Consider the following 26,182-nt stretch of genomic DNA (forward strand, 5'->3'; position numbering starts at 1 on the left):
ATTGCATTGACAACGAAGAGCCACCTAGAAAAATTCGTTGTTTATGTTTGAGTTAAAAATGGTTTCATGGCGTACACCCAGTTTGGATACCAGCTGTCCAGAAGAGCACGTTTCATTGTATTTTCCTTCATTTCCAGTATAACGAGAATCACCACTGGAATTCACATGGAAAAACAATTTAGTCTCTATCAACGCCATTAAATGCAATACACATTAGATATCGTGCACAATCTCTATCATCTCATGTTGGCAGAAGCAGTAAAAATGATTTCAATTACTGAGAAGTAAATCAGTCATCTAATCCAATCTAGCACAAAATTAACACGCATGGCATCCATCAACATCATGGATTGGTTAAATTTGCAGGTATGGATCCTCCCATATTCTGCTATTTCCCGCTATTTCATGACCCTTCACAGTTTAAAAAATTGATAGCTTCTGGAAATTGTAATATTAGCAGCCAATCAAATTTGAAATGAGTTAATACAATCAAACAGAATAATATTAGCAGCCAATCAAATTTGAAATGAATTAATACAATCAAACAGAATATGTAGCCCACATTCTGTCCAAATACGATTTCCAGGCTCTAGATTCATAAACCAAAGAAATTTTCCAGTCCAAAGGAGGCTCAGAAATTTGCCGATCCAAAGGAGGCTCTTTGAAAATGCTTCAATTTACTTTGTAAGAATGTTGATATACATTTGTTATTGCATTAAAAATCGTTGATTCGAACATGTGAATCCTCACTTTGGGGGTCATCATGTCTCTTACATATGCAAATGGCAATTGATCCTAAGGATCGAAGAAATCTAATTCATTGAATAACAGGCAAGAAAATAGCTTCATTGAAAGGGTGTGCTTTCTCAATATCAGTGCAGTATCAGCCACATCTGTAATGCCAACAACAACACACAAAATCAAAAAATCAGTTACAGAGAGAACCAACCTCAAAACAAATATTAGATGCTATCCCACTAAAACTTCACCATAATTGAGCAAAGTTGACTTCTCATACCACTTCTTGAGGGAAGATTTTTAGAGCTCCAAGGTTGCAAGCCATTGGCACAATAATTGTCCATTTGATACCTCACAACTTCTTTGCTCCACTTTCTCCATATGACTTTAAAAATGGCTTCCTCCATGGTATGAGTATTGTAAGGATGCTTTGAGATAGCAATATCAACGTTGTGAGTTACAAGGAGATTTTCCAAAATTTACAAAAGATCAAGAACAAGCTGTAGCTTGGCATCCTTCCAAATGTTGTAAACACAGTTTGGGAAAAGCCTGTGGGAAAGATACTTGGGTATGCGGCCATTCATTACAGATTCCTTGTATGGAAACTCCCTAACCAAAACAATGTGCCAAATTCCAATTCTATGAGACTCATTGGGCTTGATCTGGTATCTGGCAAGAAGTGTGAGAGTTGCATTGCCCATAAACATGAAGAAACAAATGTTTTCTATTGTGATTTTCTTAACATTCTTGGGTTTACTAATCTTTCATAGGCTCCAAATATAGTTGAAATTACCACACCCCCCTTGCATTGTTCCATGACCTTCTTGTCTTCTTCAGACACAAGGAACCCTTGGGTACGGTAATTGGCAAAACCACAAGGCAAATCAATCCCTTCAGAATAATTGAAATACCTTTTTCTTTCCTTCACATCCAGATTTCCACTGAAGGTCACTGGACCTGAAGTTGAATTGGGGTTTTCAGTTCCTTTCATGTACGGTAGCCGAGATTTACCAAATAACTCTTATTTCTGAATCTGATGAACAATAGCCGAGACTGCCATCAACAACGAAACATAGTTTTAGCCTTATTACTTTAACAGACATGCATGCCATAAGGTAATGTTTCTTGATAGATCTCTCAAATTGTTAAATATGAGGATCTCTGATTACCTGAAAACTCAGAATATAAGTGGCAAGACCGATTCACCATGGTTGTAGCTTTCCTGAGAAAATACTTCTCCGCTTCATAATCTGAAGGGTATTCAAGGAACTGCATCGCAGAAGACAATAGAAATTGTATATTAATACCCATCATGATCGAACCTTTCAGGACTCATATAAGCACAAGTGCCCACAAAGGAATTGCACTGGGCCAAAGTGTGAGCCAACATAGTTCTGACACTGAAATCAGGAATCTTGACTTCTCTTATTGATCAGTAAATTGGAGGGCTTTATATCACGGTGAACAATTTTGTTCTGGTGCAGGTAATGCAAGCCCTTGAGCACCTGCCTGGCAACCTCAGCCAAATAGTGTTTTGGGATTTTCTTGTGGGTTTGAAGAACCTACGCAAGGGTTCCACCGTCCATGTAGTCTAACACAAAAGAGACTCATATATTTGTACTGTCTCAAATCAACATCTGTCCCCACATTACAACTCCTTTAATAAAAACTCTGTCACGATGGTGCACATGCAAGCCTATACAACTTGTACCAAATTTCAGTTCAGGATTGCGTTGACAACGAAGAGCCGGCTGGAAAAATTCTTTGTTTCTGTTTGAGTTAAAAAAAAATTCATGGCATACACCGAGTTTGGATATCAGCTGTCCAGAAGAGCACGTTTCATTCTATTTTCCTTCATTTCCGGTATAACCAGAATCACCAATGGAATTTACATGGAAAAACAATTCAGTCCTATCAACTCCATTAAATGCAATACACATATTAGATATAGGTGCACAGTCTCTATCATCTCTTGTTGGCAGAGGCAGTAAAAGTGACTTAAATTATTGAGAAGTAAATCAATCATCTAATCCAATCTAGCACAAAATTAACACCAATGGCATCCATCAACATCATGCATTGGTTCAATTTGCAGTTGTGGATCCTCCCATATTCTGCTATTTCATGACCATTCACATTTTAAAAAATTGATAGCTTTTGCAGGCTATAATCTACAATCAAACAGAATATGCAGCCCACATTCTATCCAAATACGATTTGCAGGCTCTGGATTCATAACCCAAAGAAATTTGTAGGTCCAAAGGAGGCTCTTTGAAAATGCTTCGATTGACTTTGTAAGAGTGTCAATATTCATTTGTTATTGTATTAAAAATGGCTGATTCGAACATGTGAATCCTCACTTTGGGCGTCATCATGTGTCTTACATATGCAAATGGCAACTGATCCTGAGGATTGAAGATTTCTAATTCATTGAATAACATGCAAGAAAATCGCTTCATTGGAAGGGTGTGCGAAGGGTGTGCTTTCTCAATATCAGTGCAGTATCAGGCACATCTGTAATGCCAACAACACACAAAATCAAAAAATCAGTTAAAGAGAGAACCAACCTCAAAACAAATCTCAGATGCTATCACACTAAAACTTCACCATAATTGAGCAAAGTTGAGTTCTCGTACCACTGCTGTAGGAAGCTTTTCAGAGCTCCAAGGTTGCAAGCCATTGGCACAGTAATTGTCCATTTGATATCTCACAGCTACTTTGTTCCCCCCAACTTTCTCCATCTGACTATAAAAATGGCTTCCTCCGTGGTATCAGTATCACAGGGAAACGATAAAGAATACCAAATGTAACCAATTACCTGGCAAAAGCAATAAAGGCCTTGTGCATTGGGGTGCTGAAGGAGAATTGTCAATATGTCAGCTACAAAATATATCCATCCCATGTTATTAATTTATTTTTGCACACAACTTAGAAACTGATTAGAAGCATATGTTAACAATAACATAGACATACTTTAATGTACATTTTGCTGAATTTAACAATAGTATTGGCTTATTAGATTCTGTTTGGAACAACTTAGCAAATGAAACTGAAAATTTTGGGAGTTTTATATGCCATTTATGCTTTTTATTTACCTTTGTTCTGCTTGTCCATTGCAAGTATTAGATCAAACCCTTAAAAGTCTGTAGGTGATATAGACCTTGATATAGAAGTTATCTCTATTCCACGTTTCTTGGCTGCATTCTTCGTCTTGGGATCTGCAGGATCGCCCTTCAAATAATTTCAACATATTAATACGTGATACCTATTTATTGCAGTATAATAGACAAAAATACCAATTCAATTAGCCTTGACCCATGATAAGCTAGAAGCTACCTCATGGTAGTCAATAGTTCCAGCAGAGTCAATTTTGAATGCTGATGTCAATCCCCTTTTCTGCACAGCATCACGAAATATAGCCTCTGCAGTGGGACTCCGAAAAATGTTGCCTTCCAAGAACAAGAATAAAAAGAGATTATTTTCGTGGAGAGATTAGCAAATATTTTTTCAACTACTTAAGATATCTAAACTTGCAATGCTTTTATCATCCCCAATTGCAACAATAGGAGCCAATAACAAATCATTATCCTTGACAAATCATATAATAATTTTTCCACAGCTACTAATCAGTATCCTTCTTGACACTGATATGCATCACGGCCTTGAAAAAGCAATCATGAGCATTGAGATATCAACGGTAACTAGTTACTAGAATTTCTGCTTTGTAAAGGACTGAAGTAATGCATAACTCTACATGAAATATTTAGTTACCATGAATTGGTAATTATTCTACAAAGTTTTTATGAAGAAGTTTATAGTGGATATTATCTCATGTGATTGTTCTTTTTGTTCCATTTTCTACTGGCAAGTTGAACTCATGATTAAATATTAAAAAATGTGCATCATTATAAACTTAACAACTTATGTAAACATGAAGCGGGCTCACGTATTTGAATAAAACTGAAACACATCACTCAGCACTAAAAACAGAAAGATGGAAACCAAATCCTTGGCCCTGGATTCCACTAAAATGTTTCAGCTAGAGTTAATGACTAAAGACACTAAAATGTTTCAGCTAGAGTTAATGACTAAAGACACAAACATTGAGTGTAGAGAGCATAATGAGCCACACTCCTTGGTGACCGGCTCTGTTTTGACATGAAATTGACAACCAGAAACACAGAAAAAATAATCCTTGAACCCAATTTACATTTGAAAGCGAAATTCTCTTTCTGATTTTGGTATATCATCACCTTCAACAAATAAGTTTCAAAATATATTTTCCATAAGGAAAAAATGTCAATCTAAATGATTTATTGTTAACCTTCAGGTCTCTAATTTCTCTGCTTCACCTTCATTTTTAAACCCGATATAATCTTTGAACCCGATTTACATTTGAAAGTGAAACCCGATATAATCTTTGAACCCGATTTACATTTGAAAGTGAAATTCTCTTTCTGATTTTGGTATAAGAATGTCAATAATTTGTTTCGCTAAAATAATAATCATATAAACAGATGCAACAACCCAACTATATACATAAATGAATATATAAATATCTAATAAAGTTTTATGTTAATAAATTTCACAAATGAAAAATTCAATGAATGTGTTTGTAAATACTTTCTTGACATTAAAATATATGTATTGATGGAGTTTAGAAAATGCGCAGCAAATTTAAGAAGGAATGCCTAAAACACAAACAACATGCTTTCACCATTGTATTTTTTATTAAATTTAATAAAATTGAAGAAGGAATGCCTAAAACACAAACGACATGCTTTCACCATTGTATTTTTTATTAAATTTAATAAAATTGTTGGACGGATAGGATATATGCCTAAAACGCATGAACGACATGCTTTCACCATTGTATTTTTTAATTAAATTTAATAAAATTCATGTGCCGATAGGATATTCCGTAAGTCTATGGCATAGTCTAACAATAGGTGTATATTTTGAAATCAAATAGGATATTTGTGTGCCCATGATTTCTGGCTAAAATAGTTTACAATGCTGGTAAGGAGAGAGAATATGAAAGTTGTCGAAAATGAAGCCTATGGCATAGTGTGTATATTTTGAAATCAAACAGGATATTTGTGTGCCCATGATTTCTGGCTAAAATAGTTTACAATGCTAGTAAAGAGAGAGAATATGAAAGTTGTCGAATGAACTTTTCAGCGAAGGGTGGAATTCAAACAATTACCATGTTAAACTAAATTCATAAATAACCATACCCATCGGTTGCAAAGTAATTTAGCCAATTAAAATAGCCATTTTACCAAAATTGTGTAATTTATCCAATGAGACAAACATAAAAACTTGACAATAACTATTAATATTCAACAAAACATAGGCCTTTTTTCTCACTACCTTTGTACAACGAGAGCAGAGAATGTCTTCCCCCAGGGTGCCAATAGCTTTTCGAGAGAACTTGGCCCTTGGTCCATAATTCTGATATTCGGCATAGAAAAGAGCCATTCTTGATACATTTTCCACAGTCTGCCACACTCTGTGAACATCTGGATTGGAATTGAAATCCCTCATATATTCTTTGGTTCCATCCACTCTGCAGTGTTGAAAGACCAACCATGCTCAGTGAGCAGCGTCTGTCTCATCCCCCGTTGTTATGGGATTCGTCTCACTAGAATTTGATTTAAATTAACGGGGCACACCAGAATTTGATTTAAGCTAACAGCGGCGCAGCAGAATGGAACAGTTGTCGAATACTGTGGCCAGCGGCGCACCAAAATGGAATAGTTGTCGAATACTGCTAGAATTTGATTTAAATTAACGGGGGCACACCAGAATTTGATTTAAGCTAACAGCGGCGCAGCAGAATGGAACAGTTGTCCAATACTGTGGCCAGCGGCGCACCAGAATGGAATAGTTGTCGAATACTGCGGCCAGCTATAACAAAATTTTGTGCATGAAGGTGGTTGGATTCATGCCCCACTAACCAAGGTCGGATCGGTTGCCGCTTGGTTAAAGCGGTTTGCAATTCAAATCAACGGCCTACCACAATCTAATCGTCTAACATGAAATCGAACGATGCAAACAGAGGACACCTTTAGTTTGGCAGAACATTCTACAAATATAGAAACATAAATTATTTTGGTGAGGGAATGAAATTTTTAATGGGAAATGGGTCCTCACAATCCTAGCAGTAAACAGTAGGCCATGGTGTATCTCATAAACATAGATATTTGATGAAAATGAGCAGTAGTTACTTTGCAAATTCTATTTCTTTGATAAGTGTTTAAGCTTGGTCTGCCCACTTTTTTCCAAAGTAAATGCTCATCAATAGATCCAGTGAATTGTTCTCTAGTTTGGCTTCGAGGCTCTGATTGTTTGGGACTTGCTTGCTTCTAATACCAAGGTCCCAATTCAACAGAGGATTTAAGTGGGCCTCAAATTTCATTTAGCCTATATATATATATATATATATATATATATATATATATATATATATATATCTATATATATATATATATATATATATATATATATATATATATATATATACTTTGCTTTACAACAAAATTATATCCAACCTCTAGAACAATGGCACATCTGCCGAATCACAGTTCGTTATAGGTGAGATACCATGCCCATATATATATATATATATATATATATATATATATATATATATATATATATATATATATATACTTTGCTTTACAACAAAATTATATCCAACCTCTAGAACAATGGCACATTTGCCGAATCACAGTTCGTTGTAGGTGAGATACCATGCCCATCGCTGGGAGAAACTGAATCCAAATATATACCCCTATTGAATAAACTAGTCCTGAAGGTTGTAACTGCCAAGCAATGCATCACAAGAGGGATTCTGGCTATAGCATATGATTGAATGAACTAGATAATACACATAAATGAGCAATTAACCATTTCCCTCCCTTTTAACTTTGTCATAATGAAATTTATTTTTGCAAATTTGAATGAATAATCCAAGACTTCTCACTCACAATATGAAACCAATCATTATGATGGTTGAACTTCCAAAGAAACCCATTAAATATGAAATTCAGTTGTGGATAAAAAGGACATTGGAGGGGAGAGAGCAAAAAATAGCTTGATGATGAAGGCAAGAAACAAAACATGAAAAACTCGGAATGAATAAAATGCATCAACAACTTGGTTCCTCAGAGAGAATCTGAACTTGGAAGCTGGTGAGCTCCAGTATTGCAGCAACAATGCTACAACTCCTGGGACTCCCTTCTTTACTTTTATCAACCCGGTAGTTCGTAACAAACTTGGAAGCGACGGTGCTGTATGCACAAGTACTAGCTCTTGCCGCAGTTGTCACTTGGTCAACTAGCACAAGTCCGCTAGGGGCTCAAGCCAACTTATATGGGCTCTGAGAAGAAGCTTTCTAACCGATGGATAAAGCTAATTTAAAGAAGGTTGATCTACTTGCAAAAAGACATTGAAAAGCTAAAAGAAAACGCAAACCGTAGCAAACCCTAATTCTACCAACTAACCCTACTGATGCAAGAAAGAGGATGCAAGCTACTGAAAGAAATGCCATTGACTTCTAGGAAGGTAAATACATGTATCTAAGCTACTTCTACAGTAACATCTGAAAAAACATCTTTTTGTATTTTTGAATAAGTTTCCAGAGTTGTTATGCATATGATTTGACTGTTTTTGGCTGTGCAGAGGTGGATGGGCGAGAAGAGATGCTTGGGAAAGGTCAAGAAGGTTCAGAGAGGGCCTAAGGGGTCCCTAACACCCTTCCATAGAGTTTCACCGAGTTTGGCTATCAAGAAACCTCATTCGTGAGCCTCTACAGGAAGTCTGCAGGGATTCTACAGGATGTCTATGATTTTCTACAAGATGTCTGTAATTTTCTACAGGATATTCAGAAATGAGGTTTTTGGTGGATGAATGGAGAGGGAAAGGTGAAGGAGCGAGTGTGGAGGTAGGGTGAGGGTTGGAGATGGTCTAGAAATCGGTGGATGGAGTTGTGGACATGTGTGGATGGCTGTATTTGGTTCAGGGACGACTGAAGCAATGTTACGCACAACTAGGGTTATGGGAGCAGACAGCGAACGTGTTGGGTCCCTATAATACTAGTGATTACCCCATTACTATTGTAGATATACCCCTTATTTATATTTTTGTGCCCCCATTGCCCCCATATTGTTATTAATGTGCCCATAGAATCCCTCTATTGTTATTTTTATGGCTTTATATTATTATTGTTAGGTCGGCTGGATTATATTGTGACTCCTTAGACTCCTATATATAGAAAGGAGGTTTTGCCATTTGTATCATCCAAGAATTGTTCATTTATGTAATGTAAAGGAGGTTTCCCCCTCGAAGAGGCTGAATTCTAAGGCATTGATCTATCTTTTCTATCTTTTCTTGAGCTGGTTTCATAACATTTGGTATCAGAGCTTTGGATTCTAGGGTTTCGCTGCTCCAAACAGGTCATCGTGGCATTTTCGCTATAACATTTTTTTCTATGACATTCCAGAAGTCACAAAAAAAACCCATTTGAGAAGAAATTGCGTTGAACCTTGGGTCCGAATTTTAGAGCTTTTCGCGTGATATTTTCGGAGATATGATCTGAGGAAGTTGGTCTTTTTGCAGACTCCTGAATTATACTCAAAACAGGTGACCTAGGGAAAATCGTCATAACTTTCTTTCTGAGCATCGGATTGAAATTTCGTAAGAAGGTACAGAAAGAGGACAGACTTTAGTTTTCTTTTGTATATTTTTTAGAGTCAAAGGTTAAAACAGTGACACGTGGCACTTCATACAAGTTCGCTCTATTGAACTAGTCTATAATCAGGTCACTGGGGAGATTGTGCATAACTCTTTCTTGGAGAATCCAATATGGATAAGACTAGTGGCATTGGAAAGAGGACATAGAAGGATACTACAGGTCACAATTTTTGAACTGGATGATTCGAAATTACAGAGATACATCAGATTCAATATCAGGCTTCTACAAAGTAAAAAAAGGTGTGTAGTTTTTTTTTTAATTTTTGCATAAGCTTGGTTTGAAGGAATTCAAAGGGCGTAGTAAAGCATTATTATTGGTAACTGATGCCCCGAGGAAAGAAAATGCAAACACCTAGTAAGGAACCTGAAAGCTCTAGCATGACTCATGAAGAAGAGGAAGAAATGCTACATGATATATCAAAATTACAAGAACAAGTGCAACAAATGTCACGCTCACAAAAGCTAACAGATGCTAAGATAAATGGCGTGGAATCTAAGATAAAGGGCATGGAAGCTAAGATGGATGATCTGAAGACAGATTTGAGGACAGATTTGAAGACAGATTTGACAAATTTTCTACAAGAAATACTTACTAATGGTGAAAAGGTTGTAAAGGAAACTCATGATGTGAACAAAAGAAATGTTAATCATGATTCCATAGACTCTAATGTTGGATCGAAGACTCACCATATTCCAAAAATCGATATGAGGAAGTTTGATGGGAAGGATCCCGCCACATGGATATTACAGATGGAGCAGTTCTTCGATCTCAATAATGTGCAAAACAAACAAAAGGTACGTATGGCAACTTTATATTTGGAACCAAATCAGTTTGTATGGTATCAATGGCTTTGCTCTCGTAAACAATTTATCACTTGGGCAATTTTTACAGAAGAATTGATAGCACATTATGAGGATACAAAAAGCAACACTTTTTTTAGCCAATTGATAAGTCTCCAACAAAAGGGTTCAATAATGGAGCACATTGAGGAGTTCCAAAAATTGAACATAAGGGTAAAAGATATTCGAGAGCAACATAGGATTGATGTGTTCATAGGGTCTTTAAAAGATAATATCCAACATGATGTTCGACTTTGGGAACCTGATTCATTAGAGAAGGCATTCAGGTTAGAAAGAAAAATGGAAAGAAAAATTATGGCAACCAGGAAGCATAACACTCACAACTATAAAGACGGAAGTGCAGTTGCCCCTAGTCTTCCACATCCTATAAGGTTGACACCACAGCAATGTTGGGTTGTGTTATATTCTTTCCACGTAGTTAATAGGGGGTTTCAAGGGCACTCGTAACCCCACTTTATGGGGTCCGGGGCAGCGCCCCAGAAAATTTTGGTTTTGGACCATATGTCAGGTTGGGCGGACCCACCTATGGTTTTGTGCATGATTATCGCACATGTTTTTTGGACGCGATGGTTTTTGGTCCATGGTATTGGATGCTTGGCATGTATAAATATGTATTGTAACATTGAAAGGAACATAATGAAAAAAAAGCTGGTAGTCCCGGTTTTGGGATCCAGGGAAAAATCTCTGTGCATATGTGTTTTATGGGTTATGCTCTCGCATTGTTTATTTTCTTTGTTTAAGAATTCGTATGCAGGTAATTTCTGTACAGGGTTAAAACCTACATTTGGTATCAGAGCTGTTTTGGCTTCAAGGGGACGCCTTTGTTGCTGAGGGGTTTCGCTCGGTCCTGTGGTAGACCCTGTTCAGTGGGAGATCTGCGAGATCGATTCTGGTGGTGAAAGAAGATGGCGAGCAGTGGAAAGATAGAGATTGAGAAGTTCAATGGTCAGAATTTTGAGTTGTGGAAACTCAAGATGGAGGATCTGTTGGTGGATAAAGATTAGTGGATCGTGGTAGATCCGAGTACTAAACCATCGGGAGTGACCGATGAAGAATGGAAGAAGTTGGATCGGAAGGCAAAGAGCACAATATGATTGTGTGTCTCGGATTCAGTATTGCTGAATGTATCAGGGGAAGCTACGGCAAAGGCTTTGTGGGTCAAGTTAGGGACTTTGTACCAATCTAAGTCTCTGGTGAATAAACTGTTCCTGCGGAAAAAGCTGTATAACCTGAGGATGAAAGATGGAGACTCGGTGACAGAGCATCTGAATGCGTTTAATACTGTGGTAAGTCAGTTATTATCTGTTGATATCAAAATTTTAGATGAAGATAAGTGCATCAGTCTGTTGTGTTCTCTACCAGATTCGTGGGATAGTCTGGTTATTACAATAGGTAGCAATGCAACTGCTTTGCAGTTTGATGAAATAGTCTCAGCCTTGCTGATGGAGGAAATGAGACGGAAAAATATGGACAACCAGAATGGTGATGCCTTGTCTGTACAAGGACGGTCCCAGAACAGAAACAAAAGTAAGTCATTGAGTGGGAGATCTAAATCTCCAGGAAAACCTACAAAGGTGGTGTGCTGGAAATGCGGAAAGGAAGGGCACTTCAGAAGGGATTGTAAATCTAAAGCTCCTGATAAAGGAAAGGGATCTGATGATGCTCCTTCTACAGAGGCGAAAACCACCTCAGATGAAGGTGGGGATGTGTACTTGGCTTCTTCAAGTACACATGTAGATCATGAGGCATGGTTGATTGACTCAGGTGCATCCTTTCACTTCACTCCCCATAGAGAGTGGTTCTGCGAGTATGAGAAATACGATGGTGGTGATGTCTTCTTAGGAGATGATAGGAAGGCTAGAATCATTGGTCAGGGAAAAGTAAAGTTGAAGTTGCAAGGTGGAAGGGTTAGAACACTTCCGGTTGTTCTACATATTCCTGCATTGGCCAGAAATCTAATTTCTGTAAGCAAGTTGGATGATGCAGGTGTAAAGACGGTGTTCGAGAAAGATACCTGCAAGATGGTTCGAGGAGCACTGATATTAATGCAGGTAGTTCGGATTGGAACTCTGTACAAGCTGCAAGGTAGCACTATTGTTGATAGGTGCAATAGTTCTATGGTTCCTGAAAATGGAGTAGAGAATCTAGTGGTCTCTGGAGAGAAGACCATGTTGTGGCATCAAAGGCTTGGACATATTGGAGAGAAGGGCCTTCGAATACTTCATGGTAAAGGTATGGTAGAAGGTATGAATAATAGCTCTCTGGATTTTGATTTCTGTGAAAACTATGTATATGGGAAGCAAAATCGGGTGAGTTTCCCCTCTGGTGGTAAGAGGACGAAATAGATATTAGAGCTTGTGCACAGTGATGTGTTTGGACCTGTGAAGGTTCCATCGCTGGGTAAGTCTGTGTACTATGTATCATTCGTAGATGACTTCTCAAGGAATACATGGATATATTTTCTTAAGAAGAAATCTAAAGTCTTTGACAGGTTTGAAAAATTTAAGGCTCTGGAGGAAAATCAGACAGAGAAGAAGATAAAGGTGTTGAGGACAGATAATGGTGGAGAATTTTGCAGCAAGGAATTTGAAGAATTTTCTAAGAAGTGTGGTATAGCACGGTAGAAGACTACTCCATAAACACCTCAGCAAAATGGAGTCGCAAAAAGAATGAACAAGACGTTGATGGAAAGGGCAAGAAGCATGCTCAGTGGTGTCGGGTTAGGACAGGAATTCTGGGCAGAGGCGGTGGATACTGCATGTTACCTGATCAACAGATCACCTTCATCAGCGTTGGAGGATAAGACTCCATAAGAAGTATGGACTGGTAAGAAACCCTCTCTTTCACATCTAAGGGTATTTGGATGTGATGCATATGTACATGTTCCAAAGGAGAAACGAACCAAGTTGGATAGTAAATCTGAAAAGTGAATCTTTATTGGGTATAAGGATGGTTTAAAGGGTTATAAGCTTTGGAACCCAGTCACACAGAAGGTTGTGTACAGCCGAGATGTGTTGTTTAGAGAGGTAAAAGATGTTATTCAACATGAAGTCCAACCAAAGGAACCTGAGAAGATAGAGTTTGAGCCAAAGGAGGAAGAATCAGACTCTGCAGCAGAGGAGGAATCAGAAGATGAAGAGCCACAAACTCCGGCTGTGAGAAGATCAATTCGAGAAAGAAGGCAGCCAGAAAGGTATAGTCCATCTGCTTTCAGTTCAAATTTTGCTTTGTCTGTTACTGATAATGATCCCATAACTGTGAAGGAAGCAGTGGATTCAGAGGATGGAAAACTCTGGAAAGAGGCCATGGTCGATGAAATGGCATCTTTGCACAAAAATGAGGCTTGGGGTCTGGTGGAGTTGCCGGCTGGAAGGAAACCCATTGGTAGCAAATGGGTGTTCAAGAAGAAGACAAATGCAGAAGGAAACGTGGAGAAATACAAAGCTCGGTTGGTAGCAAAAGGTTATTCCCAGGTGTCGGGAATTGATTTTGGTGATATTTTTTCTCGTATTGCCAAGGTAACTTCTATTAGATTACTTTTATCTGTTTCTGTTGCTTTTGATTTTGAGGTAGAACAGATGGATGTGAAGACAACATTTCTTCACGGGGATTTGGAAGAGGAAATCGACATGAAGCAACCTGAAGGCTTTGCGGTGAAGGGTAAGAAAGAACTGGTATGCAAGTTAAAGAAGTCTCTGTATGGGTTAAAACAGTCACCAAGGATGTGGTATGAGAAATTTGATACATTTATACGGGGACTTGGCTTCACCAGAAGCAAAGCAGATCATTGTGTGTATTTTAAATTAATTGGTGACCGTATTATTTATCTGGTCTTGTATGTGGGTGATATGTTGCTGGTTGGAAATGACAAAGAAATTATCCAGGATTTGAAGACCCAATTGTCCTCCAAATTCGACATGAAAGATCTTGGTGCTGCAAACTATATTTTGGGCATGGAAATTAAAAAAGATCGGTCAAAGAGGAAGCTCTGGTTAAACCAGAGGAAGTATGTTGAGACAATACTCCAGAGGTTTAATATGCAGGATAGTAAACCGGTGAAGGTTCCTATTCCTGTAGGTGTGAAGTTATCTGCTAAACAGTGTCCCAAGACACAAGAAGAGGAAGAGGACATGTCCCGTGTTCCATATGCAAGTGCAGTGGGTAGCCTGATGTATGCAATGGTCTGTACTAGACCAGAAATTGCACATGCAGTGGGAGTATTGAGCAGGTTTATGTTAAAACCTGGGAAGGAGCACTGGACAGCAGTGAAGCGGGTTTTCAGGTATTTGCGTGGCACTAGTGATTATGGTTTGTGCTACCAAGGAAGACCAGGATTGGACAGAGTGTTCGATATTCATGGCTTTGTTGATGCAGACTGGGCTAGAGATCTGGATCAGAGAAGATCTACAAGTGGGTATGTGTTTAACCTATTTGGAGGTGCAGTCAGTTGGATGAGTAAGAAACAATCTGTAGTGGCACTATCAACTACAGAGGCAGAATACATGGCAGCCACTCATGCAAGCAAGGAAGCAGTTTGGTTGCAGAGATTGTGTTCAAGTACGGGGTTAGTACAGGGGGCTATAAGAATAGACTGTGACAGCCAAAGTGCAATTTTCTTGGAAAAGAACCCTGCTTACCATTCAAAGACAAAGCACATTGACGTTCAATATCACTTTGTGAGGGATATGATAGAAGACAGAAAAATGTTGCTGGTAAAGGTGGACACTTTGAAGAATACTGCAGATGCATTGACAAAATCAGTGAGCTCTGAGAAGTTCTCTTGGTGTAGAGAAGCAATGGGAATCTCAGCGCTGAAAAATGACTAAGCTCTCCTGTGGCCCCCTGTGGAAAGAAAACAACAAGTGGGAGATTGTTGGGTTGTGTTATATTCTTTCCACGTAGTTAATAGGGGGTTTGAAGGGCACCCGTAACCCCACTTTATGGGGTCCGGGGCAGCGCCCCAAAAAATTTTGGTTTTGGACCATATGTTAGGTTGGGCGGACCCACCTATGGTTTTGTGCATCATTTTCGCACATGTTTTTTGGACACGATGGTTTTCGGTCCATGGTATTGGATGCTTCAGCATGTATAAATATGTATTGTAACATTGAAAGGAACATAATGAAAAAAAAGCTGGTAGTCCCGGTTTTGGGATCCAGGGAAAAATCTCTGTGCATATGTGTTTTATGGGTTATGCTCTCGCATTGTTTATTTTCTTTGTTTAAGAATTCGTATGCAGGTTGTTCATAGGGTCTTTAAAAGATAATATCCAACATGATGTTCGACTTTGGGAACCTGATTCATTAGAGAAGGCATTCAGGTTAGCAAGAAAAATGGAAAGCAAAATTATGGCAACCAGGAAGCATACCACTCACAACTATAAAGACGGAAGTGTTGTTGCCCCTAGTCTTCCACAACCTATAAGGTTGACACCACAACAATTGGAAGAAAAAAGAGCAAAAGGGCTTTGTTACAGTTGTGATAGCAAATACACTAAAGGTCATAAGTGTGCTGAGAAGAAATTATTCTACATAGATTGTGAAGAGGAAGAAGAAAAGGAGCAAGAAAGGTCAAAAGAAGAGGATATACTCCAGGAACAAAGCCTAGATGAAGAACAAATAAATCCGACCATATCTTGTAATGCATTGGCGGGAATTACCACTCCTCAAACCATCAAGATAGAAGGACAAATCAAGAAGAAAAAGGTAATAGTGTTGATTGATTCAGGAAGCACCCACAATTTTATTCATTGTAGGGTAGCAAAAGAATTGAATTGCTTCCTATATCCAGCACCAGAGTGTCAAGTGATGATTGCAAATGGAGGAACAATAAATTGCTCTGGAAAGTGCCATAATATCAAGCTATCCATGGGAGAATATGTATTGACTAGCCCAATGCTTTCCATTCCAATGGGAGGTGCTGATGTTGTACTAGGAGTCCAATGGCTACAATCCTTGGGTACAATAGCTTTTAATTTTCAAGAACTTTTCATCAAATTTTCTACGGAAGGAAAGGAAGTTGAATTAAGGGGTATTGCAGGGAAACCAGGAAAGATAATCAGCTCTAATGGTATGACAAAGCTTCTAAAAAAGGAGCAAAGGGGTGTAATTGCACAATTATGTTCGCTAGATGTTTCCACATTAGAATCATCTATTTCTCCAGATCTCCAAAAAGTCCTGGACAATCATTCCAAGGTATTTGAGACTCCCAAAGGTCTCCCACCTATGCGTGATCATGATCATGCTATTCATCTGATTCCAGGAAGTGTTCCTCCAAACATCAGGCCGTACAGATATCCCTATGTCCAAAAAAGTGAAATTGAACGTATGGTTGCAGAAATGCTAGAGGCTGGTATAATTCAACCGAATCAAAGTTCTTTCTCTGCTCCAGTAGTATTGGTGCACAAGAAGGATGGATCATGGCGCATGTGTCCGGATTATAGGGAGCTCAACAAGCTCACTATTAAAGATAAGTTCCCCATTCCTGTCATTGATGAATTACTGGATGAATTGCATGGATCAATTTACTTCACCAAGTTGGATCTTCGTTCAGGATATCATCAAATCAGAATGAAGATTGAAGACATTCCGAAAACGGCATTTAGAACTCATGAGGGTCATTATGAATTTTTGGTCATGCCTTTTGGCCTTACCAATGCACCTTCAACATTTCAAGGTTTGATGAATTCAATTTTCAAACCATTCCTTAGAAAATTTGTGTTAGTATTTTTTGATGATATACTAATCTACAGCAAGTCTTGGAAGGATCATGTTGAACATGTTGACAGGGTGCTACAACTATTGGAGGAGAAACAATTATATGCAAAAAGATCCAAATGTTTCTTTGGAGTCCAGGAGGTGGAATATTTGGGTCATATTGTATCTCATGAAGGAGTTAAGGTAGACCCTAGCAAAATTAAAGCCATTAAGGAATGGAAAATCCCCACATCCATAAAGCATCTGCAGGATTTCTTGGGTTGACAGGGTATTATCGCAAGTTTGTTAAGAATTATGGGAGAATAGCAGCACCTCTAACAACATTATTGAAGAAAGATGCATTTTCATGGACTCCGGAAGCAACAAAGGCCTTTGAACATCTTAAAGAGGCAATGTGCCAAGCACCGGTCTTAGCTACACCGGACTTCACAAAAACCTTTATTGTGGAATGTGATGCTTCAGGAAATGGAATTGGTGTTGTTCTAATGCAAGATGAAAGACCCATTGCTTTTGAAAGTCGTCCAATCAAGGGAAAGTTTTTAAGCAAAGCTATTTATGAGAAGGAAATGTTGGCAATACTCCATGCACTTAAGAAATGGCGACCCTACCTAATGGGAAGACACTTCAAGGTAAAAACGGATCATGATAGCCTTAAATACTTTTTAGAACAAAGATTATCCTCTGAAGAGCAACAAAAGTGGGTCACAAAGATGTTGGGTTATGACTTTGAAATCATCTACAAAAAAGGGAAGCAAAATGTGGTGGCAGATGCACTCTCAAGAAAGGATGAGGATGTGGAAGCATTGTTGTGCGCCATTTCTATTATCCAACCAGATTGGATAAATGAAGCAAGGGAGGAATGGAAGAATGACGAAGAAGTGTGGGCACTTATTCGAAAGCTACAACAAGATTCCAGTACGTCTGATACATTTAGCTGGAAAAATGATTCGTTATGGTACAAAGATCGCTTATACCTCTGTAAGAATTCCCAGCTAAAACAAAAGATTCTTATGGAATTGCACACTTCTCCCTTAGGAGGGCACTCAGGATTTTTAAAAACTTACCACAGGGTTAAGAAGGAATTTTTTTGGGATGGCCTTAAATCAGATATTCAAAAGTTTGTGGCAGAATGTTTGGTTTGCCAACAAAATAAAGTTGAAACAATTAAGACACCGGGTCTATTACAACCTTTATCCATTCCAAGCCAACGTTGGGAGGAGGTTTCAATGGATTTTATCACAGGTTTACCCAAGTCTGAGGGAAAGAGTGTCATCATGGTGGTAGTTGACAGACTTACCAAGTATGCACACTTTTGTGCATTATCACATCCATTTAAAGCCAGTACAGTTTCTACTGCATTTATGGAAACAATTCAAAAGCTACATGGAAACCCAAAGATTATTGTAAGTGACAGAGATCCCATTTTCACTGGAAATTTTTGGACAGAATTATTTTCTTGTCTTGGTACTCAGTTAGCTCATAGCTCATCTTATCATCCTCAATCTGATGGGAAAACTGAGATAGTAAACAAATGTTTGGAAGGATATCTTCGTTGCTTTGTATCTGATAAACAGACACAATGGGTCAAATGGTTGCCTCTGGCTGAATGGTGGTATAACACTTCCTTCCATACAACAACAAAAATGACCCCATTTATGGCACTTTATGGGTATCAACCACCATCCATCACATCATATTTAAGAGAAAATTCTAAGGTTCAGGCAGTGGAACATCACATCGAACATCAACAACAAGTCCTCCAACTCTTAAAGGATAACCTCGTGTTGGCACAGAATAGAATGAAACAACAGGCAGATCAACATCGCAGTGAAAGAAGTTTTGATGTAGGTGATTGGGTATTCCTACGGCTACAACCATATAAGCAAATGTCCCTCAAGCAAGCTAAGAAGGATAATAAATTATCACCAAAGTATTATGGTCCGTACAAGGTGTTGCAAAAGATTGGTACTATGGCATACAAATTGGAGCTTCCTGCAGCTTCTCGATTGCACCCAGTTTTCCATGTTTCATGTTTAAAGAAGGTTATAGGCGACAAGCTCCCAGTTCAAACAATATTGCCAGAACTTGACGAGGAAGGAAAAATTATATTGGAACCGGAAGCAGTTATAGAAACAAGAACTCGACAGCTACGAAATCGATCAATTTCAGAGTATCTTATCAAGTGGAAGAACTTATCCGCTGAAGATTCCACATGGGAGGATGAGAATTTTATGCAGAAGTATCCAAAACTACTCAAGCGTTGAGGACAACACTTTTTTGAAGGAGAGGGGCATGTTGGGTCCCTATAATACTAGTGATTACCCCATTACTATTGTAGTTATACCCCTTATTTATATTGTTGTGCCCCTATTGCCCCCATATTGTTATTAATGTGCCCATAGAATCCCTCTATTGTTATTTTTGTGGCTTTATATTATTATTGTTAGGTCGGCTGGATTATATTGTGACTCCTTAGACTCCTATATATAGAAAGGAGGTTTTGTCATTTGTATCATCCAAGAATTGTTCATTTATGTAATGTAAAGGAGGTTGCCCCCTCGAAGAGGCTGAATTCTAAGGCGTTGATCTATCTTTTCTTTAGCTGGTTTCATAACAGAACGGGAGGCAAGGATTCTAAGTAGAGGGTAGAGTGGATGGTGTTGATGGATACTAAACAGATGAAGGAGTGGTACAGGTGCTCTGCAAGGCATTTTTCCAACTGATCCAATGAAGACTTGTAAATTCAAAAACCTAATTACGATGACCTAAATCTACTAGCTGCCAGTAAAGAGAATGAACAAAAGTGTGACCTACAATGAAACCATGTGTTTTAACTCATGCAACTAAGCAAACAAAAGTCTGAACTTGTGACCAACTTCTACACATGAAAATCAAACACTAATGATTGCATGGCAAAGCAAAATCAGTGTTTTGTGGGCAGCAAAGTTATCCTGATCCCAGCTCCTGATCCTACTGAAGGAGAGGTGAAACCAGAGATGTTTGATGGCCCTTTTCTTGATGCTTTTTCCTGTTAACAACCTATCAACTAAATCTGAGCATTCAAAAGTCTATCTAACCATTAACAGTGACCTAGTTAATTAGCAAACTTTAACCTACTTAGCATAAATGTTTTTGCAAATTCATAAAGAACAAATAACAATACATAAAGGAGGCCTTAGCACTCGGGTTGGGCCCAACCCCAAGAGTTGCAGGCTCCTATAAAGAACTCAGGATGCCAAGTAAAGATGCTTCTCTTTATTCAAAAATAACCATCATATGAAAGTTGTACAGCAATAGCTACAATAAAACAGGCTGAGCAAAATGACAGCACTATAGTGCAAAAATAACAATAGTTCCAAAAGTAAACTACGAAGGCTGAGGCCTTCCTATTTGTACAATACGAGGGGGCTAGCAGCCCTCCTAGATTCAAGGGACTCGGCTATCCCAACTGCTAGTGAACATTCACTCCTCCAAAAACTGCTTGGCTACCTTTAAAACACATTTTGGTGGCCTGTGGAGCTTGGTGTTGAGGGTGGAGATTCTGAGGAAGGCCATTTCATGCAAGAGACAACCTCCCTACGAATCCTCACCTCAAGCTTGGCTGTCAGCTGACCCATGATTGCTTGGTTTTGCTCCAAAATTTGTCCAAAAATCCTGAAATAACCACGTATTAGCCTCCTAGGTAGAGTGACCACCCTTATTCGTTCAAATAACATAAACATACTAGAAAAACATGCATAATCTATGAAAATGGAGGATTGAACAGGGACAATTAGGCAAAATGAGCCCAATAGGTTACCCAATTTGGGGGCTCATCATCACCCCCTGCTAAATCAGTTGCTCATCCTCTAAGCAACTAGTCCAGCTCATCATCCTTTATGGCTTTTATCACCTCCCTCACATCTCAAGCCTCTGCTGTGATATCCTCTTCCTGGTCGTGGAATCCTGCCTTCCTCTCCACTTCCTCCCATTGTCTACCTTCCTCCTCTTCCTTCACTCCTTCTAGCAAACCCAGAAGTAAAGGAGGACTGAATTTCAAGCCAATCCAATTGGCCTGCAAGTTCTGGATCAACCATTTGTAGAGAGGTACCCATGCCAAGGCCTCCCTCATCCTAGTGGGAGAGTGGTATTCCCTTATCTTCAGGCTGTGAGGTAGTGTGTTCCACCGCCTTGTGCAGGCATGCATACAATTTTCTCCCAACAGTCTCTCCATGTCCTCAAAATGGGCAATGGCTTGAGCCTGTTGCTTAATGTATTCCGGTAGATCCTGAGGACTGTTGGCCAAGTGCTAGTGGGCGCTTATCACTGCTGATGGGTCATCTGGCTCTGTTCTGATCATGAGAGGGTCATTGAGCTCTCTACCTATGATACTGCGGACCTCTGCTGCTCTCTTCTCCTCATGGCTCATCCAAGAGGCCATGGCCATAAGCTGGACATCTCCTATCACTGTGTTGGGATCCCATGTGTTCATGTCCGGAAGGGCGAAGTTGTGCAAGTAGAACTCTGCCAATTTGGCCCTATCCTCAGATGAACTACTGCCACATAAAGCTGCAAACTGATGATAATTTTGGAAAGGGGTGATGCCCCTTTGAGCCAAGGTATTGATTTGAAATTGTAACCATTGTTCCTTGAGGTATAGGGCATAGGATTTGGCAGGTTTCCTGCACTGCAGGGCTTCCATTGCCCAGCTGGCCATGCAGGCCAGTTGGGCCTCCTTTTCTTGCAGCTGCTGTTTCAGAGAATGTATCTGCAATTCTTGTTCCTGTAGTTGCTGGTTCAGTGCCTCAATTTTAGTCTGTGTCCCTTCCTTTCTTTTTTTTCATAAGGGGTATCTGTGGCTGTTGTGGGCCCCTCCTGTTGCTCTTGTTCCCCCAAGATGTGAGGCATGTCTTCCTTCCTCTGTCCCTGTAATTGTAGCTGCTGTCTAAGCAGCTCATTTTCTTCCTGTAGCCTGACCCGCTGGCTGCTCTCCACATGTCGTACCATAGCCAATTCTCTTTTGGCCTCCTTGAGCTACTCCTCCAGAGGACCTATATCTGCCACTCCCTTGGACTTAGCGATTTTCATCCAAGTGTGGGTCCTCACTCTCTCTTCCTCTAGTGCAAGGAAAAGTGGCACTGTGAATTTCTGAGGAATGATCTTTCCGGCCTCCAAAAAGTTATAGTAGGAGCCCAAGCTGGGCTCGAGGCTAGGTTCCATAATGTGCTTGACATCTTATTCCTTCTGTGGTGATTTGGCTGCCTCACCTTCCATTTCTTCGATCTCCTTGAGCCTGGCCAATGTTTCCTGTAGAATAGTTTCAACATCCTATAAAGAGGCTTTTGTGTCCAACCTTTCCATTCTCTCCCTCCAGGTGGATGTCTTCAAGCTTCCCCACTCATAAGTGATGGATGCCTTCGAGGGGGACCTATCCTTTGGTGTGGTAGGGGTGTCTACAGTTGTGATTGGTTCTTTTAATGGAGGCTGGGGTCTGCCAGTCTTAATCGTCACACTCCTTCTTGCCTTAAAATACAGGGGAGGCTCCCTCTTCCGCTTCTCCTTCTGCTTGGGGGATGTGCTTAGGGTGGCCAGCACTGCTACTGCCTCCCTAGCTAAAATCTCAACTAATTTCTCCTTTTGCTGCCCTTTCCCCAGACTTCTTGTAGAAAGTCCTGTAGTGGTCGTTTTCTAGCTTCCTGTAGAAGCAGTTTTCTGGCTTCCTGTAGAAATAGTCTGCTGGCTTCCTGTAGAACCAGTTTTCCTTGATTTGGCTTGCTTGGCTAGGGGTGCCTTCTCTTTGACTTTTGTTGTGGTTGCCTTCGGTGTGCCTTTACTTGTTTGGACTTTTTCAGTCCTCTCTGCCCGAGTTTGCAACCGCTTCTCCCTTGGCATTTGTGTTTTTACTCCACTCACAGCTTTGGCCTCAGCAGCTTGTCCCTTTTATTGCTTTTCCTCTTGTCTTTCCTGTGGCTTTTCCTGTGATGGCCTGCCCTGGGTTTTCTTACCCTTAGCTTCCTTACCCTTAGTTTTCTTCTCTGCCTCAATATGCTCCTTCTCCTCACTGTTGTATGAAGTGAGTTCTTCTGCCAGAGTCCGGATATCATCATCCTTAGACATATTGCAGAAAATCTCCGAGGAGATAGGGACAGTATAAGTATGGAGGGCATCTTCTACGAGGAGCTTGATAAGCCCATGATGAGCCAACTGGTCTGGTGTCCCCTCCTTCAATTTTGTGCCACACTCAATCAATGACTGTAGGAGGAAGTATGGGATGCTCAATTTTTGTTCTGAGGGCAAATCCATCTTATGCCTAAGCTCAGTTAACAAGCGGAAGTGATAACCATACACAATACTAAATCGCCCCTCATAGGTAATATATTTCATAACTTGAAGGCTGACCTCACTCCAAAATGGCTGAAGGCTGGCTCTTCGGACCCCATTCTTATCCTCTGAAAATTGTTCTTCTGGTAGGAAAAACTCATTTTTGGCTTTCTGACCCAATTTCCTTTCCTCTTTATCCCATGGTATCCCCAATGGCAACTCCGTGACCCAACTAATGAGTTGTGGAGTGAGTTTGAAGGTCAATCCTCTGAACTTTACAGTGGCCAGTGTTTTTGATTTGGGCTGCAGGGACCTTAGGAACTCCTCTGTTATTTCATCATCGCGACCTTGAATTCTGTCACAGAAGGTCATCCAGTGGGCACGAGTAAACAGTTCTACCACCTCAGGACTTTTCATCAATTTTCTGGAATCTGAGGGTTCCTTTCTAATAAACCCTCCTGGCATGATGAAAACACTCTGTTTTTAGCTTGAGCTCTGGGTAGAATGGAAATTCGGATATGGTTTCCTCCTTGACTCTCAGGACAGGGTTTCTTCGCTATGTGTATCTCCCCTTTCACCAATTCTCTAGTTATAATACTGTTGCCGCCCAAAACTTGACTTGTCAAAAGGAATTAAGCTCTCACAGACAGAGTGCAGAGCTAATTTTCACACCAACCATGTAACAGTCACAAAAAATTCTATATGTGCACAGGTGAGACTTACAGTGGTTTGTCGTTATAATGGGAGAGTTTGTTAATAGGAACCATGGGGGTGAATATGACGCAGCACCATTTAAAAGAAATTCTGTGTATCATATAAGCAAGCCACCATTCTTGACCCACATGCAGACTGATTTCAATTTTCCACAGTTCAAACAAGCTAGTTCACCACCTTTCGAAAATTAAGCATGGGGATGGCGTGTTCGAGCCTACCTCTCTTCGAAATTTCGAATTCTGACGCAACAGACATGGGTTTCTCTGCTCCGGGAGCTTTCGCTGTGCTTCCTGTAGAGCTCCTTCCTGTAGAGAGCTTCTGCTGCTTTTGGAGGACGTCACGGCGCTGCGGAGCAAGTCTGGGATGCGGGAAGAGTTTGAACTGGGCCAAGAAACTCGGGCTAACGAACTGCAGAGGAGGAGGACGCTCACGTTGCTGAAAAACCGGTTGTAGGCGTAAATGACAATGGTTAATGTGCGTGCTCTGGCCGAATGATTTTGAAATACGACGCAATTCATGGTGCGGGGGTGAGGTGTCCAGGCCGAGCCGTTAGACAACATCACGGCCATCATTCCTCGGCGTGTCTCTAACCGCCAATGTCTATCTCCGCCATTGCCCGCCGTCATCCCTATCAGTCCGCCGATTTCACTGCAAATCTGTTGATCTCCCAACTGGACACTTCCCACGTGTCGGCTCCATGTCCTTCTGGCGGAATCGAGCGTAACCATGCTCGTTCATATCCCACGAGGCAATTCTACTGGTTGTGGGTGGCCAGTTGACTGGCCATTGCATTCGTTCAATCCGCCCATTCACAGATATGCAGTGTTCATAGTATAGCTTATGCAATTTGACAAAATAAGGTTAGGCACTTACCTGGGGTGACCGTGGACGTGTTTCACAGGTTTTTGGACATGAAACAATGGCTTTGCTCACTGCTGCTTCGTGCACAGGCGTGTGAATTCCCTCGTTCATTTGCTGATGCTGGATGCAAGGCTTTCAGGACCCGGTCCTCTAGTGGTGAACGTTGCATGCACGGCCCCGTCTGTTCTCAGCTGTTGAGGAGGTGTTCATATTTACGTGGAGCTGGTTGCATGCCTCCTGTGTTGATTTCAACTGCTCCTGACTCCATAGTGTGTATTCCAGGTGGATCAGCTGCTACAGGATTCCTGTAGGACATCCTATAGCTACTTCTCCTCCTGGGCTGCATGTTGAAATGGGCATGACTACAGTCACGGATGAAGGGTCCTATTGGAGCTTTTGATAGGTAGAGTGTGCGAGCCTTCATGTATTTGATTTGTCCCTTGGAAAAAAATGGCGATCTGAGGAAAACAGGACTTTTTGCATGACTGTGCAGGAGTACAGGACCAAATTGTGGTAATGGCAGAGGAAAGAGAGGAAATAGGTGATGGATGGGACAAAGGGGTGGTTGCAGGCCTCACCAACAAACTTCAAGTTTTAAATCCTCCTCCAGAATCGATTTTGTCTTGCCCAAAGGTTCTACAGGATGTTTCCTGTAGAAATGCAAAACTTCTTGTAGAAAGCCCTGAAACTTCCTGTAGGAGGTTGAATCTTGACCCGAATGTGTCCAAATCCTGGAAAAAGTGTGTGGCCATGGAGGGAGTGCCGGTGAGGATGCCTGGTAGCTTGGGATGGACCCGTTTCCTTGATTTGCACGACCCTCTTTATCTGCATTATATCCCTGCAACCTACAATAATTTCAAAGATCAGACCTGTTTTTTCTTCTTTTTCTTCTTTTTCTCTTTTTTTTTTTTTTTTTTTGAGAGACAATAGGGGTGCCTCTATGAGGTTTTCACCCCCACTATCTGCCCTGGGCGCCTCAAAGAGGTTTTCACCCAAGGATCTTTTTTTATTCCATTTCTTTATTTTCTGAGAGACAGCGGGGGTGCCTCCATGAGGTTTTCACCCTCACTGCCTGCCCTGGCCACCTCAGAGAGGTTTTCGTCCAGGGATCTTTTTATTCCTCTTTTTTTTTTTTTTTTGATGATCAAGGTGTGGCCAGAACAAAGGCAGAACCCTGCTCTATTACCAGCACTGATTTTTCCACAGTTTTAATGAATTCCTGCCTCGAGAGGGGT

At 40.2% G+C, this 26,182-nt stretch overlaps 1 pseudogene; it reads right to left on the reverse strand.

Annotated features, from left to right (window-relative positions):
- Window positions 1–672: 672 nt before the first annotated feature.
- Window positions 673–24,814, reverse strand: LOC149250331 (alkaline ceramidase TOD1-like; annotated as a pseudogene).
- Window positions 24,815–26,182: the final 1,368 nt, after the last annotated feature.

Source organism: Pinus tabuliformis, chromosome 7 (genome assembly GCF_031772625.1).
Source record: "Pinus tabuliformis cultivar Carrire ecotype Pingquan chromosome 7, CPIR1, whole genome shotgun sequence".
Lineage (NCBI taxonomy): Eukaryota > Viridiplantae > Streptophyta > Pinopsida > Pinales > Pinaceae > Pinus > Pinus tabuliformis.